This window comes from Mustela nigripes, chromosome 1, assembly GCF_022355385.1.
Source record: "Mustela nigripes isolate SB6536 chromosome 1, MUSNIG.SB6536, whole genome shotgun sequence".
In the NCBI taxonomy this organism is placed as follows: domain Eukaryota; kingdom Metazoa; phylum Chordata; class Mammalia; order Carnivora; family Mustelidae; genus Mustela; species Mustela nigripes.
In genome coordinates this window covers 99,828,258-99,843,472 of record NC_081557.1, presented here as the reverse complement: position 1 = coordinate 99,843,472, position 15,215 = coordinate 99,828,258, and the positions used below count along the sequence as shown (strand labels likewise).

At 40.1% G+C, this 15,215-nt stretch overlaps 1 long non-coding RNA gene across 1 annotated transcript in view; it reads right to left on the bottom strand.

The window, feature by feature from the left end:
* The window catches only part of LOC132028720 (uncharacterized), a 29,901-nt gene extending 18,153 nt beyond the window's left edge, over window positions 1–11,748 (bottom strand). The window contains exon 1 of the long non-coding RNA XR_009407505.1: window positions 11,678–11,748. This is a non-coding gene — a long non-coding RNA (uncharacterized LOC132028720). The remainder of the gene's footprint in view (window positions 1–11,677) is intronic.
* Between the last annotated feature and the right edge of the window lie 3,467 nt (window positions 11,749–15,215).

Sequence of the window (15,215 nt, the reverse complement as noted above, 5' to 3'; positions counted from 1 at the left end):
CCTGGTGTGAAGGGAGCAAGCCCTGACCCCCAGTGCACCTGCAGCTGTGACAGAGGCGAACTGCAGACAGCCGGCTGACTGCTGGCTCCACACAGCAGTGAACCTCTGGTGATCACAGGTGGGCCTCCCAACAACACTGGAAGCAAATGCTGCCCGGTGTACCCACAGCAGGCAAAGTGGGTCATGGCAGCAGGCTGGGCTAAAGGCAACTGTGCTTCAGCCATAATGGGAAGGTGCATGCGGCCCACACAGGGGACACCGCTGAAGCACCTAATCCTGGTGACTCTAGGAGATTATACTTTAATGCACCACAAAACCTCTTCTACACAAGGTCACCCCCTCCAAGATCAGAGGACACACCTCACGTAGAAACAAATACAGAGTCAGAAAAAATGAGGAGACAGAGAAATAGGTCCCAAATGAAAAAACAAGTCAGAATATCAGTAAAGCAACTCAATGAAACAGAGAGAAGCAATATCTCTGATAAAGAATTCAAAGTACTGGTCACACAGATATTTGTTGGACTTGAGAAAAGAGTGAATGAGCTGAAGAATTTTTAACAGAAATGAAAGATACACTAGAGGGAATTAATAGTAGATTAGAGGATGCAGAAGAATAGATCAGCAATCTGGAAGACAAGAGAAAGGAAAGAAAACAAGCTGAGCAGCAAAAGAAAAAGGAATAATAAAAAAAGAGACTAGGTTAGGGGAATTCTGGACATCATCAGGCATAATAACATTCACATTATAGGGATCCCAGAAGGAGAAATGAGAGAAGGGGACAAAAAGTTATTTGAAGAGATAATAGCTGAAAACTTTCCTAATAATTAGTGGAAGGAAACAGACATCCAAATCCAGGAGGCACAGAAAGCCCCGAAAACAACCCAAGGAGGTCCACACCAGGACACATAATAATTAAAATGGAATAAAATAATGATAAAGAGAGACTCTTGAAAGCAGCAAGAGAAAAAGAGAACAATTATCTACAAGAGAAATCCCAAAAGGCTCGCTGCTGATGCTTCAGCAGACACTCCGCAGGCCAGAAGCAAGTGGCATGATGTATTTGCAGTGCTGAAAGGAAAAGAACCTACAACCACGAAAACCCTAAGGTTATCCTTCAGAACCAAAGGAGAAATAATGCGTTTCCCCCAAAAAGCAAAGTAAAAATAAGTTCATCACATTAAACTACCCTTATAAGAAACGTTAATAAGAATTCTCTACATGAAAAGCAAAGGCTGTAACTAGAAGAAAATTATGAAAGGGAAAATGTTAGGGGGACAAGAATGTGGGGAAGCAGGAGGAGGTGCCTTTTCAACCTGTACCCTAAAGTGAGCTGACTACCTACCAAAGAACTCCGATCACCCATGAAATCAGCCTGAGATCAGAATTATACACGTCTGGATCGCTACAGGGGCAGAAGACGCCAGTGGGTAGGTAAAGCGGAGTGGGAACGGTGGCGACTGATATCGGAAGATAAACTAAAGGGGGAGGGAGCCACCAGACGCGACCGGTTGGAAAGTAATACCCCAATACGAGCGAGAGTGCCCTGCGTCTGGGGACCAGCATTAACTTGGAGACTGGTTGAAAGCGCTCCAAAAGAGCAAAGGATTGCGGGGGGGGGGGGGGGGGGATTGTGGGGTGGCTAGCGACAGGGGCTTAAGTCCCCGGTCCCAGGACAGCCTCCCCTGGCGCTGAGCCAGAGAGAGTGCGGCGGGAGAAACCAGGTCTTGGTCCCTGAGCCGTCAGCTCGCCCGAGAATGCGTGGGGTCCGGCTCCTGTGAGGGGCTTGGAGGAACGCCAGAGGGCAGAACAAGCGGGCCCTGCTACAGAGCCAGAGATGCGCACGCCCCTCATGCTCCCCTGAGAGAGGTGCGTGCAAGCTGGGTGCTCTTAGACCCAGAGGCACCAGGTACTCCCAGCCCGGGCCAGCAGCAAAATCTCAGTGTGCAACTGCTGCTTGGAAACTCTCTGGTGATCTGGAGCTCCCAGACAGCCCTGGATGCCGTGGTTTTGGGTACAAGCAGAAGATCCTGCATCCCCAGGGACCGCGACTCGGAACCTGCTCTGCCAGCGGCCAAGGGGACATTTACATGGGCTCTGCTACACCCACAGAACAGACTGAGGCTTCTCTCTGAGAGGGAGGTCAGGGTGCAGTTTGCTTTCCTCTAAACCTACAAAAACCATCAAAAATGGTCAAGGTGAGAGGGGGAGAAAAAAAAAAAAGGTGAAAAAAACCTCCAGAGAACAAAAGCCTGAAAAAACCGGTTTCCTCAGAGCCCACCCCCTTGAGGGAGGCGGGAGGACTTAACTCAGGGAACACCATTGACTGAAAACCCACTTGGCAGGCCCCTCCCCCAGAAAACCAACCAGGAAAGAAAAAACAAAACAAAAAAAAGACTACAAGAGAACCACCAACGCTACTTCATAGGGCAACTCTTATTTTTAATTTGTTCCCACTATTCTGGCTCTTTTTTTTATATATAGATAATTTTTTAACCTATTTACCATCACAGCGAGCTGTCCAGTACATCAAATTCCATAATAATCTTCTAACCTGAACTTTTTGATGCATACACCTGTGTTTCTCTTTTGCATTTCTATTTTTTTGAATTTTTTTAAAATTTTAGTTTAGTTTAGTCTAGTTTATTCCTTTTTTATTTTTATTTTCTAATATTCATATAGAGTTAAACTTAAAAGTAATCCCCTTTCCCCAATCAATACTACCCCTATAGGTAAACCAATTTTGAATCCCCCTTTATCCTAGGAAAGTTGAGTCCTTTAACAAAGATATCAAGACACATCCAGGAAGGATCAAAACAACGCTCCTCGCCCACACTGAGAATTTATAACCACGCTCCCATCTTTTTCTTCCACCACTGTTTCTGTGTTTTTGTGCTTGTCCTGATAGTATATAAATCTTACACTTGGGGTTCTTTTCGACGAGGTTCTTCCTTTATTTGCATATATATATTTTTTTCTCTTGTATATACTTTTATCAGTCTTTTTGTTTGTCTGTTTTTGTTTGTATACCTCATAAATCTTACCTTGGGGCCCATTTGGGCTGAACCTTCTCTTTCATCTTCCCTTTCTTTCCTGTCTCTCTCTCTCTTTTTTTTCCTTTTTCTTTTCTTTTTTCTCTCATTTGGGTGGGGAATCCTGATTGCTCAGAAGTGTTCCTGGGTGTACCCTGACTGCACTATGGTCGATACATCCAGCTACATCTTACAGAAGAAAAATACAAAGGATGGACCTTCCGCAACAGAGCTAATGGCTATCAACATAGACAATATGTCAGAAAGAGAATTCAGGCTAACAATTATCCAGGCAATAGCTAGGTTGGAGAAAGCCATGGATGACCAAACGGAATTGATTAGGGCCGAGCTGAAAGTGACCAGACAGGATGTTCACAATGTTAGGGCAGAGCTAAAAGCTACCAAGGCTGAGGTTCACAATGCTCTCAATGAGTTCCAATCTAATCTAAATTCTCTCAAAGCTAGGGTAACTGAGACAGAAAAAGAATTAGTGATCTGGAGGACAAACAGAGAGAAAGGATCAAGAGGAAGACTGGAACAAATAGCTTAGAAACCACAAAAACAGAATCAGGGAAATAAATGATGCCATGAAACGTTCCAACGTCAGAATTATTGGAATCCCTGAAGGGGAGGAGAAAGAAAGAAGTCTAGAAGATATAGTGGAACAAGTTCTTCATGAAAATTTTCCCAATCTCGCGAATGGAACCAGCGTTCATGTACTAGAGGCTGAACGGTCTCCACCCAAGATTATAGATTCCAGAAAAACATCAAGACACCTGATAGTCAAATTGAGGAATCATAATTGTAGGTATAATCTCTTGAAAGCTTCTACGACAAAGAGGCTCCTTACTTACAGAGGAAAGCCCATCAGAATAACGTCAGACCTGTCCACAGAGACCCGGCAAGCCAGAAAGGGCTGGCAAGATATACTCAGGGCATTAAATGAGAAGACATGCAGCCAAGAATACTTTATCCAGCAAGACTGACATTCAAAATGGATGGAGAGATAAAGAGTTTCCAAGACCGGCAAGGCTTAAAAGACTATGCAACCACCAAGCCAACACTGCGGGAAATATTAAGAAGGGTTCTATAAAAGAGGAAAAATCCTAAGAATAGCATTGAACAGAAATATAGAGACAATCTACAGAAAGAAAGACTTCAAAGGTAACACGATGTCAATAAAAATGTATCTATCAATAATCACTCTCAATGTGAATGGCCTAAATGCACCCATAAAATGGCACAGGGTTGCTGATTGGATAAAACGATAGGACCCATCCATATGTTGTCTACAAGAGGCCCATTTTGAACCTAAAGATACACCCAGATTGAAAGTGAAGGGATGGAGAAGAATCTTTCATGTCAATGGACCTCAAAAGAAGGCTGGGGTAGCGATTCTCATATCAGATAAATTAGATTTTAAACTTAAGACTTTAGTCAGAGAAACAGAAGGACACTACATAATCCTTAAAGGGACTCTCCATCAAGATGATTTAACAATTGTAAATATCTATGCCCCCAATATGGGAGCAGCCAATTACATAAGAAAACTGTTAATCAAGATAAAGAGTCATATTGATATGAATACATTAATAGTAGGAGATCTTAACACACCTCTCTCAGAAATAGACAGATCATCGAAGCAGAAAATCAATAAAGAAACAAGAGCATTGAATGACACATTGGACCAGATGGACCTCATAGATATATACAGAACATTCCACCCTAAAACGACAGAATACTCATTCTCAAGTGCACACGGAACCTTCTCCAGAATAGACCACATACTGGGTCAGAAATCAGGACTCAACCGATACCAAAAGACTGAGATTATTCCCTGCATATTCTCAGATCACAGTGCTTTGAAACTGGAGCTCAATCACAAGGAAAAGTTCAGAAGGAACTCAAACACCTGGAAGCTAAAGACCACCTTGCTTAAGAATGCTTGGATCAACCAGGAGATCAAAGAAGAACTGAAACAATTCATGGAAACCAGTGAGAATGAAGACACTTTGGAACAAAATTTATGGGATACAGCAAAGTCGGTCCTAGGGGGAAATACATAGCCATCCAAGCCTCCCTCAAAAAAATTGAAAAATCCAGAACACAGCAGCTGTCTCTACACCTTAAAGAACTGGAGAATCAACAACAAATCAAACCAACTCCACACATAAGAAGGGAAATAATCAAGATTAGAGCTGAGATCAATGAGGTAGAAACCAGAGATACAGTAGAACATATCAATGAAGCTAGAAGCTGGTTTTTTGAAAGAATCAGTAAGATCGATAAACCATTGGCCACACTAATCCAAAAGAAAAGAGAGAAAGCCCAAATTAGTAAAATTATGAATGAAAAGGGAGAGATCACAACTAACACCAAGGAAGTAGAAACAATCATCAGAAGTTATTATCAACGGTTATATGCCAATAAGCTTAGCAACCTAGATGAAACGGATGCATTCCTGGAAAACTATAATCTCCCAAAATTGAACCAGGAAGAAATCGACAACCTGAATAGACCGATATCTAGTAACAAGATTGAAGCAGTGATCAAAAACCTCCCAAAAAACAAGAGCCCAGGACCTGACGGATTCCCTGGGGAATTCTACCAAACTTTCAAAGAAGAAATAACACCTATTCTCCTGAAGCTGTTTCAAAAAATTGAAGCAGAAGGAAAACTTCCAGACTCTATCTATGAAGCCAGCATTACCCTGATCCCCAAACCAGGCAAAGACCCTACCAAAAAGGAGAATTTCAGACCAATATCACTGATGAATATGGATGCTAAGATTCTCAACAAGATCCTAGCAAACAGGATCCAACAGCACATGAAAAAGATTATCCACCATGACCAGGTGGGATTCATCCCTGGGCTACAAGGATGGTTCAACATTCGCAAATCAATCAATGTGATAGAACAAATTAATAAGAACAGAGAGAAGAACCACATGGTCCTGTCAATTGATGCAGAAGAAGCATTTGACAAAACCCAGCATCTGTTCCTGATTAAAACGCTTCAAAGTTGGGGCCCCTGGGTGGCTCAGTGGGTTAAAGCCTCTGCTTTATGCTCAGGTCATGATCCCAGGGACCTGGGATTGAGCCCCGCATCGGTCTCTCTGCTCGGCAGGGAGCCTGCTTCCTCCTCTCTCTCTGCCTGCCTCTCTGCCTACTTGTGATCTCTGTCTGCCAAATAAATAAATAAAATCTTAAAAAAAAAAAAACGCTTCAAAGTATAGGGATAGAGGGAACATTCCTGAGCTTCATAAAATCTATCTATGAAAGACCCACAACAAATATCATCCTCAATGGGAAAAAGCTTGCAGCCTTCCCTTTGAGATCAGGAACACAACAAGGATGCCCACTCCCACCACTCTTGTTCAACATAGTATTAGAAGTCCTAGCAACAGCAATCAGACAACAAAGAGAAATAAAAGGTATCCAAATTGGCAATGAAGAAGTCAAACTCTCTCTTTGCAGATGACCTGATTCTTTATATGGAAAACCCAAAAGACTCCACCTCCAAACTACTAGAACTCATACAGCAATTCAGTAACATGGCAGGATACAAAGTCAATGTACAGAAATAAGTGGCTTTCTTATACACTAAAAATGAAAATACAGGAAGGGAAATTAGAGAATCGATTCCATTTATTATAGCACCAAGAATCATAAGATACCTGGGAATAAACCTAACCAAAGAGGTAAAGGATCTGTTCTCGAGGAACTACAGGACACTCATGAAAGAGATTGATTTAGACACAAAAAGATGGAAGACCATTCCATGCTCTTGGATCGGAAGAATAAACATTGGTAAAATGTCTATACTGCCTAGAGCAATCTATACTTTTAGTGCCACTTCGATCAAAATTCCACCGGTTTCTTCAAAGAGGTGGAGCAACTAATCCTAAAATTTGTATGGAATCAGAAGAGACCCCGAATCGCTAAGGAAATGTTGAAAAACAAAAATAAAGCTGTGGGCTTCATGTTACCTGATTTCAAGCTTTACTACAAAGCTGTGATCACCAAGACAGCATGGTACTGGCATAAAAACAGACACATAGACCAGTGGAACAGAGTAGAGAGCCCAGATATGGACCCTCAACTCTATGGTCAAATAATCTTCAACAAAACAGGAAAAAATATACAGTGGAAAAAAGGCAGTCTCTTCAATAAATGGTGCTGGGAAAACTGGGCAGCTATATGTAGAAGAATGAAACTCGACCATTCTCTTACACCATACACAAAGATAAGCTCGAAATGGATAAAAGATCTCAACATGAGACAGGAATCCATCAGAATCCTAGAGGAGAACATACGCAGTAATCTCTTCCATATCAGCCACAGCAACTTCTTTCAAGATATGTTTCCAAAGGCAAAGGAAACAAAAGCCAAAATAAACTTCTGGGACTTCATCAAAATCAAAAACTTCTGCACAGCAAAGGAAACAGTCAAGAAAACAAAGAGGCAACTCACGGAATGGGAGAAGATATTTGCAAATGACAGTACAGACAAGGTTGATATCCAGGATCTATAAAGAACTTCTCAAACTCAACACACACAAAACAGATAATTATATCAAAAAATGGGCAGAAGATATGAACAGACACTTCTCCAATGAAGACATACAAATGGCTATCAGACACATGAAAAAATGCTCATCATCACTAGCCATCAGGGAGATTCAAATTAAAACCACATTGAGATATTACCTTACACCAGTTAGAATGGCCAAAATTAGCAAGAGAGGAAACATGTGTTGGAGGGGAAGTGGAGAAAGGGGAACCCTCTTACACTGTTGGTGGGAATGCAAGTTGGTGCAGCCTCTTTGGAGAACAGTGTGGAGATTCCTCAAGAAATTAAAAATAGAACATCCCTATGACCCTGCAATTGTACTACTGGCTATTTACCCCAAAGATACAGATGTAGTGAAAAGAAGGGCCATCTGTACCCCAATGTTTATAGCAGCAACGGCCACAGTCGCCAAACTGTGGAAAGAACCAAGATGCCCTTCAGTGGACGGATGGATAAGGACGATGTGGTCCATATACACTATGGAGTATTGTGCCTCCATCAGAAAGGATGAATACCCAACTTTTGTAGCAACATGGATGGGACTGGAGGAGATTATGCTGAGTGAAATAAGCAGAGAGAGTCAATTATCATATGGTTTCACTTATTTGTGAAGCATAACAAATAGCATCATGGACATGGGGAGTTAAAAGGGAGTTGGGGGAAATTAGAAGGGGAGGTGAACCATGAGAGACTATGGACTCTGAAAAACAATCTAAGGGGTTTTAAGTGGTGGGGGGATGGGAGGTTGGGGGAACCAAGTGGTGGGTATTAGAGAGGGCACGGATTGCATGGAGCACTGGGTGTGGTACAAAAACAATGAATACTGTTATGCTGAAAATTAAAAATAAATTAAAAACAAAAACAAAACCAGATTCAGGGTGCCTGGGTGGCTCAATCAGTTGAATATCCAGCTCTTGGTTTTTGTTCAAGTCATGTGTTGGTTTCCATGTTTAGCGGGAGAGGGGGTTTGTGCTTTGGGATTCTCTCCCTCCTCTTACTTGTGCATGCTTATGTGCATGGGTGTGCTCTCTCTCAAAAATAAACAAACAAACAAACAAATAAATAAATAAATAAATAAAATTAAATTTTTAAAAAAATGTTACAGGTAAAAATCAAACATACAGTAATGATAGATTGATCACTCATATAGCCAGTATGGAGGCTGAAACACAATCAGTAAAATCAATTCTGTCTACAAAAATTAATCAAGGGATATAGAAAATTAAAACATGTAAACTATGGCTTCATAGACATAAAACACGGAGGAAGGAATAAAAATTGAGCACTTTAACAGTGTGTTTGAACTTAAGTGACCATCAACTTAATATAGACTGCTATGCACATAGGATGTTATATACAAAACTAATGGTGGGGCGCCTGGGTGGCTCAGTGGTTTAAAGACCTTGCCTTCGGCTCAGATCATGATCCCAGGGTCCTGGGATCGAGCCCCGCATCTGGCTCTCTGCTCAGCGGGGAGCCTGCTTCCTCCTCTCTCTCTCTCTGCCTGCCTCTCTGCATACTTGTAATCTGTCTCTCAGTCAAATAAATAAATAAAATCTTTAAAAAAAAAAACTAATGGTAACCACAAATCAAAAAACTATAATATATACACAAAACATAGAGTTATCAAAGCATATACTATAGAACCATCAAACCACATGGGAAGCAAGCAAAAGAATAAGAAACAGAGAACTACAAAAATAAAACAATCAAAAAACAAACTACAAAACATAAAAAACAAAACTACAAAACATAAAACAATCAACAAAATGCACTAAGTATGTATCTATCAATAATTACTTTAAATGTAGGGGCACTGGGTGGCTCAGTCAGCTAAGCATCTGCCTTTGGCTCAGGTCATGATCCTAAGGGCCTGGGACTGAGCCTCGAATTGGCCTCCCTGCTCAGCAGGGAATCTGCTTCTCCCTCTGACTCTCCCCCTGCTTATATTCCCTCTCTCTCTCTCTCTGTCAAATAAACAAAGTCTTGGGGGGGGGGGATTGCTTTAAATGTAAATGAGCTAAATGCTCCAATCAAAAGACAGAGGGTGGCAGAATGGATAAAAAACAAGGCGCCCTCCCCTCCAAAAGAAGACCTATCTACATACTGCCTATAAGACATCACTTCAAACCTCAAGATACATACAGACTGAAAGGAAATGCATGGACAAAGTTATTCTATGCAAATAGAAGTGGAACAAAAACTGGCTTAACAATACACTAGAGAAGATAAATTTTAAAACAAAGACTTTAACAAGAGATAAAGGAGGGCATTACAAGGCGCCTGGGTGGCTCAGTGGGTTAAAGCCTCTGCCTTCTGCTCAGCTCAGATCCCAGAGTCCTGGGATCAAGCCCCACATCGGGCTCCCTGCTCAGCAGGGAGCTGCTTCTATTCCTCTCTCTGCCTGTCTCTCTGCCTACTTGTGATCTCTGTCAAATAAATAAATAAAATCTTAAAAAAAAAATAAGGGCATTACATAATGATAAAGGGATCAATCCAACAAGATTATATAACTATAAATATCCATGTACCCAACACAGAAGCACCTAAATACATAAAGCAAATAGTAGACCAAAAGAGACAGTAATATTAGAGTACTTAAAAACCCAATTAAATCAAGAAATAGATCATCTAGACAGAAATATCAACAAAGAAACTGTGGCTTTAAGTAACACATTAGACCAAATGGATCTAACAGACGTGTACAGAACATTCCATCCAAACACAGCACAATACACATTCTTTTCAAGTGCATATGAAACGTTCTCTAAGATCACGTTAGGCCACAAAACAAGTCTCAATAAATTTGAGAATATGAAATCATATCAAGCATCTTTTCTGACCACAGTGGAATGAAACTAGAAATCAATTACAAGAAAAAAATTGGAAAAAATACAAAGACATGGAGGCTAAACAACATGCTACTAAACAACCAATGGGTCAACAAAGAAATCAACAGGAAATAAAATGACACAAATGAAAATGAAATCACAATGGTCCAAAACCTTTGAGACAGAGCAAAAACAGTTCCAAGTGGGAAGTTTATTTTTTTTAATTATTTATTTGACAGAGATCACAAGTAGGCGGGGAGGCAAGCAGAGAGAGAGAGAGGAGGAAGCAGGCTCCCTGCTGAGCAGAGAGCCTGAGACCCTGAGATCATGACCCAAGCTGAAGGCAGAGGCTTAACCCACTGAGCCACCCAGGTGCACCTAAGTGGGAAGTTTATAATGATACAGGCATAACACAAGAAACAAGAAAAATTATCAAACAACCTAACCTTACACCTAAAGGAACTAAAGAAAAGAAGAATAAACTAAGCCCAAAGCTAGTAGAAGGAAAACAAGAAGATTAGAGTGAAAATAAATAAAATAGAGATTAAAAGAACAAGAGAGGGGCACCTGGGTGGCTGAGCTGGTTAAGCATCCAACTCTTGGTTTCAGCTCTGCTCATGATCTCAAGGGTCATGAGATCGAGCCCAGTGTTGGACCCCACGCTCAGCATGGAGTCTGCTAGAGATTCTTGCCCTCCCTCACTGCCCCATCCTTGTATGCACGTGTGCGTGCATGTACATGTGCACACACACACACTCTTTCTCTCTCTCAAATAAATTTTTAAAATCTTTTAAAAAATAAGTAAAAGAATAGAAAGGACCAATGAAATTAAGAGCTGGCTCTGTGAAAAGATAAACAAAATTATCAAATCTCAGTGAGAAGTCTAAAATGAAAAATGAAGGAGGAAAAATAATAACTGACACCACATCAAGAGAACATCATGGAAAATTATACACCAACAAACTGGACAACCTAGGACAATCTAAAAGAAATGATTAAATTCTTAGAAACACAACGTTCTGATCTAAATTAGAAAGAAACAGAAAATCTGATCAAATCATTACCAGTAATTAAACTGAATCAGTAAACAAAAAATTCCCAACAAATAAAAGTCTTAAATTAGATGACTTCATAGGTGAATTCTACAAAACATTAAAGAAGGGTTAGTATTTATTCTTCTCAAATTACTCCAAAAAAAGACAGAGAGGAAAACTTCCAAGTTCATTTTAGGAGGCCAGCATTACCTTGATCCCAGAACCAGACAAAGATGCTTCAAAAAAGAAAACTATAGGCCAGTATTTCTGATGAATGTGTAAGCAGAAATCCTCATCTGAACATTAGCAAACTGAATCCAACAAAACAAAAGATTCATTCATCACAATCAAATAGGATTTGTTCTAGGGATACAAGGGTAGTTCAATATTCACAAAGCCATCAATGTGATACATTAACAAGAGAAAGGACAAAAACCACATTATCCCCTCAAAAGATACAGGTAAAGCATTTGGCAAAATACGACCTCTTTCATGATAAAACTCTCAATGACACAGGTATAGTGGGAATATACAGCTAACATCATACTTGATGGTGAAAAATGGAACTTTTCTTCCAGGCTCAGGAAAAAGACAAGTATGTCCACTCTCACCACCTGCCTTCAACATAGCACTGGGAAGTCCTAGCTGTAGCAACCAGACAGGAAAAAGAAATAAAAGGCATCAAAACTGTAAGGAAGGGGCGCCTGGGTGGCTCAGTGGGTTAAGCCTCTGCCTTCAGCTCAGGTCATGGTCTCAGGGTCCTATATGAGGCTCTCTGCTCAGCAGGGAGCCTGCTTCCTCCTCTCTCTCTCTCTGCCTGTCTCTCTGCCTACTTGTGATCTCTGTCTGCCAAATAAATATATAAAATCTTTAAAAAAAAAACTGTGAGGAAGAAGTTAAACTATCACTATTTGTAGAGGACATGATACTACATATAGAAAACCTGAAAGACTCCACCAAAAAGCTATTAGAATAACTCATAAATGAATTCAGTAAACTTACAGGATATAAAATTAACATACAGAAATGTGTTGTGTTTCTATGCACTAATAACAAAGAACCAGACTACCCAGAGCAATCAGCAGATTTAATGCAATCTCTATCAAAATACCAACAGCATTTTCCCACAAAACTAGAACATGTAATCCTAAAATTTGTATGGAACCCGAAAGACCCCGAATAGCCAAAGTAATCCTGAAAAAGAACTAAGCTGGACGTGTAACAATCCCAGACTCCAAAATATACTACAAAGGTGCAGAAACAGAACAGCATGGAAATGGCACAAAAACAAACACATAGGTCAATGGAACAGGACAGACAGCCCAGAAATAAACCCATGGCTATACGGACAATTAAATGACAAAGGAATAAGAATATACAACAGGGAAAAGACATTTACTGCGATAAATGGTGCTGGAGAAACTGGACGTCTATATGCAAAAGAATGATACGACTGTGTTTCTACACCATACACAAAAATAAGCTCAAATGGATTATAGACCTTTATGTGAGACCTGAAACTATAATATTCCTAGAAGAAAACATAGGTAGTAATCTCTTAGACATCAGCGTTAGCAATGTATTTATGGATAGGTCTTCTCAGCCAAAGGAAACAAAATCAAGAATTAACTACTAGGATTACAGCAAAATAAAAAGCAAAGCAATGGAAACCATCAACAGAACAAAAAGGCAAATCTACTGGATGGAAGAATGTATTTACAAATGATATGATAAAGGATTAATACCCAAAATATATGAAGAACTTATACAACCCAACACCAAAAAACCCCAAATAATCTGATTTTTAAATGGACACAAGACCTGAAAGACATTTTTCCAAAGACATACAGATGGCTAACAAACATATAAAATGATGTTCAACATTACTAATCATCAGGGAAATGTCAATCAAAACCATGAGATACCACCTTACACATATCAGAATGGCTAGGATCAAAAAGGTAAGAAATAATGTGTTGACAAGGATGTGGAGAAAAGGGAACTCTTGTGCATTCTTAGTGAGAGTTTCAACTGGTACAGACACTGTAGGAAACAGTATGACAGTTTCTCAAATAATTAAAAATAGAATCATCATATGATCCAGTAATTGTACTACTATTTACTCAAAACAAGAACATTAATTTTAAAAGTTATATGCACCTCTATTTTTTAAAAGATTTTATTTTATTTGAGGGAGAGAACATGCAAATGCGAGAGCACAAGCAGGGGGAGCAACAGAGGCAGGGGAAGAAGCAGAACCCCCACTGAGCAGGGAGCCTGATGTAGGGCTTGACCTCAGGACCCTGAGATAATGACCTGAGCTGAAGGCAGCTGCTTACCTGACTGAGCCAGCAGGTGCCTAAACCCCTGTGTTTATAGCAGCATTATCTATAATAACAAAATGTGATAAACAGACACATACTAATATTACTTGGGCATAAAAAAGACTGACTTTTGGGGCGCCTGGGTGGCTCAGTGGGTTAAAGCCTCTGCCTTCAGTTCAGGTCATGATCCCAGAGTCCTGGAATCAAGTCCCACATTGGTCTCTCTGCTCAGCAGGGAGCCTGCTTCCCTTCCTCTCTCTCTGCTTGCCTCTCTGCCTACTTGCGATCTCTGTCTGTCAAATAAATAGATTTTTTTAAAAAAATCTTTAAAAAAAAAAGACTAACTTTTGTGTCAACATAGAAGGATGTTGAGAGAATTATGCTAAGTGCAATAAATCAAAGACAAAAACTATATGATTTCATTTATATGAGGTATCTAAAAACTGTAAAGCAAACAAAAAAACAAAAGTTTAAATACAGAGAACAAACGGGTGGTGGCCCAAGGACAGGTGAATGGGGGGTTGGTTAAAATACATGAGGCGGGGAATGCCTGGGTGGCTCAGTGGGTTAAAATCTCTGCCTTTGACTCAGGTCATGATCCCAGGGTCCTGTGATCAAGCCCCATGTCGGGCTCTCTGCTCCTCGGGGAGCCTGCTTCCTCCTCTCTCCCTCTCTGCCTGCCTCTCTGCCTACTTGTGATCTCTGTCTGTCAAATAAATAAATAAAATCTTTTAAACAAACAAACAAAAAATACATGAAGGGGATTAAGGGGTACAGACTTCCAGTTATTAAATAACTCAAGGAGATGGAAAGTACAGCATAGGAAATATAGTTAATGATCTCATAAAATAATATTGTATGGTGACTATAGTTATCATAGTGAGCATTGGGCATAGAACTGTCAAATGAGTATCTTGTGTTCCTGAAACCAATATAACACTGTATGTCAATTATATGTCAGTTATACATTTCTAATTTTAAAATACATTTATATTTTACATTTTATTTTATATAAATATTAAAAAAGAAAAAAAACAGGTTCTTAATAAATTATAGTTTGCCTTAGCTATCACCCTTCCAGGTATTTCCCAAGGGAAATGAAAATATATGTACCCACAAAGACTCACACATGAATGTTCAACGCAGCTTCATTCATAATGATCCCAAACCGGAAACAACCAAATGTCCATCAATTGGTGAATCCCAAACTGTGGGATAGCCATATAACGGAATATTAGTCACTAAAAAAGGAATGAACTATGGATATAAGTGACAAGAAGGATGAATCTCAAAAGCATTATGCTAAATGAAAGAAGCGAACCAAAAAAAGACTACCGATGGAATCATTCGTTTATATGACATTCTAGCAAAGGAAGAACTGTACGGATTCAAAGGAGATCAGTGGTTTCCAGGGGCTTAGGGGG